Source organism: Pleurodeles waltl, chromosome 8 (assembly GCF_031143425.1).
Source record: "Pleurodeles waltl isolate 20211129_DDA chromosome 8, aPleWal1.hap1.20221129, whole genome shotgun sequence".
Taxonomy (NCBI): domain Eukaryota; kingdom Metazoa; phylum Chordata; class Amphibia; order Caudata; family Salamandridae; genus Pleurodeles; species Pleurodeles waltl.
The window spans coordinates 1411804100-1411806417 of NC_090447.1; the positions used below are offsets into that span (position 1 = coordinate 1411804100).

Consider the following 2318-nt stretch of genomic DNA (forward strand, 5'->3'; position numbering starts at 1 on the left):
AAATAAAAAAAAAACCCTGGCGTTCTAGTGGTTTCTGCCCACCTTGGGGGCAGACCAGCCTACAAATAATAGGCTGATCTGTCTCCAAGGGGTGCAGAAATGGCCTGGGTACATGTGCCCCCAAAGTGGGGGGCGACCCTTGCCCAAGGCCCCCCCCATCCACTAACACACACACACACACACACTATCCCTGGTGTCTAAGTGGCTTCTGCCTCCCTTGAGGGCAGGTGGGCCTAACAAAATAGGCCCATCTGTCCCCAGGGGGTGTAGAAATGGCCAACAGGTCAATTCCCCCCTTGGGGGGGCACCCCGTGACCAAGGGGACGCCCCCCCCCACAAAAATAAACAAATTTTAAAAAATCCCTGGCGTTCTAGTGGTTTCTGCCCCCCTTGGGGGCAGACCAGCCTAAAAATAATAGGCTGATCTGTCTCCAAGGGGTGCAGAAATGGCCTGGGTACATGTGCCCCCAAAGTGGGGGGCGACCCTTGCCCAAGGCCCCCCCCCATCCACTAACACACACACACACACACACACTATCCCTGGTGTCTAAGTGGCTTCTGCCCCCCTTGGGGGCAGGTGGGCCTACAAAAATAGGCCCATCTGCCCCCAGGGGGGGCAGAAATGGCCAACAGGTCAATGCCCCCCTTGGGGGGGCGCTCCTTGCCCAAGGGGACGCCCCCCCACAAAAATAAACACATAAAAAAAAATCCCTGGCGTTCTAGTGGTTTCTGCCCGCCATGGGGCAGATCAGCCTAAAAATAATAGGCTGATCTGCCCTCAAGGGGGGCAGAAATGGCCCTAAAAGACATGCCCCCCAAAGGGGAGCGACCCTTGCCCAAGGGGGCGCCCCCCCATCCACTACACACACAATCCCTGGTGCCTAAGTGGCTTCTGCCCCCCTTGGGGGCAGATGGACCTAAAAAAAATAGGCCGATTTGCCCCCAAGGGGGGCAGAAAAGGCCAGCAGTTCTCTGCCCCCTTGGGGGGGCGCCCCTTGCCCAAGGGGGCACCCCCCCCACATAAATACACATAAAAATAAAAAACCCTGGTGATCTAGTGTTTTCTGCCCCCCTTGGGGGCAGATCTGGCTAAAAAGTAGCCAATCTGCCCTCAAGGGGGGCAGAAATGGCCCTAAAAGACATGCCCCCCAAAGGGGAGCGACCCTTGCCCAAGGGGGCACCCCCCCATCCACTACACACACAATCCCTGGTGCCTAAGTGGCTTCTGCCCCCCTTGGGGGCAGATGGACCTAAAAAAAATAGGCCGATCTGCCCCCAAGGGGGGCAGAAAAGGCCAACAGTTCTCTGCCCCCTTGCCCAAGGGGGCACCCCCCAACACATAAATGCTCATAACAATATAAATCCCTGGTGATCTACTGTTTTCTGCCCCCCTTGGGGGCAGATCTGGCTAAAAAGTAGCCAGATCTGCCCCCAAGGGGGGCAGAAATGGCCTTAGTAATTGCCCCCTAAAGGGGAGCGACCCTTGCCCAAGGGGCCGCTCCCCGGAAGACAAAAACACGAAAGAACAAAAAAAAAAAAAAATCCCTGGTGTCTAGTGGGCATTCCTGCTGCCCGATCGCAATGCGATCGGGCAGCAGGAATGCTCAAAGAGACACCGGGGAAAAGGAAAAGCCTTTCCTTTTCCCCGGTGCCTCCTTAGCCCCAACCCCCCACCCACCGGGAAGAGGAACTCACCTCTTTACTCGTCGCCGCACAGGAAGCAAATGGCTTCCTGTGCGGCGAGGATCCCATAATGAAGTCAGCGCGCGATGGCACGCTGACGTCATTATGGGGGGGTGGGGGGGTCGGGGTGGAAGGGGAAGGGCTTCCCCTTCCATCCCTGACTTTGGGGGGTGGGGGGGAAGCACACAGAGGGAGCGAGAGCGCTCCCTCTGGGCTGTGTGCCGAGGACGTAGTGGTTACGTCCTCGGCACAGCAGCACTGTGCCGCGGGACGTAACCACTACGTCCGCGGCACAGAAGGGGTTAATCTCTGTGTCTTTCTGCTACCATCTCTGGGTCCCCTTTAATAGCGTATTAAGGAGACAACCTTCAATCTTACTACCATCTCTGTTAATACCTGTTATTCTATACTGGACGTCTATGATGGGCTCTTAAGGAGACAAACCATCACCTCCTTTACCATCACTGTCTCTGTGGCCATCCACTGTTTCTCATTACCATGTACCGGGCCTTTACTATGGGCTCCCAAGGGGACGAACCATCAGTCTGCTACCATCTCTGTTGGCGCGTCAGACCTTAATATGTAAACTTACAAGGGGACGCAAATTGGTCAATGAGCCTTTTGACCAACACTTG

General features: G+C 56.0%; 1 pseudogene; it reads right to left on the reverse strand.

Moving 5' to 3' along the window:
- Positions 1-1354: 1354 nt before the first annotated feature.
- Positions 1355-1445, reverse strand: LOC138252476 (small nucleolar RNA SNORA17; annotated as a pseudogene).
- Positions 1446-2318: the final 873 nt, after the last annotated feature.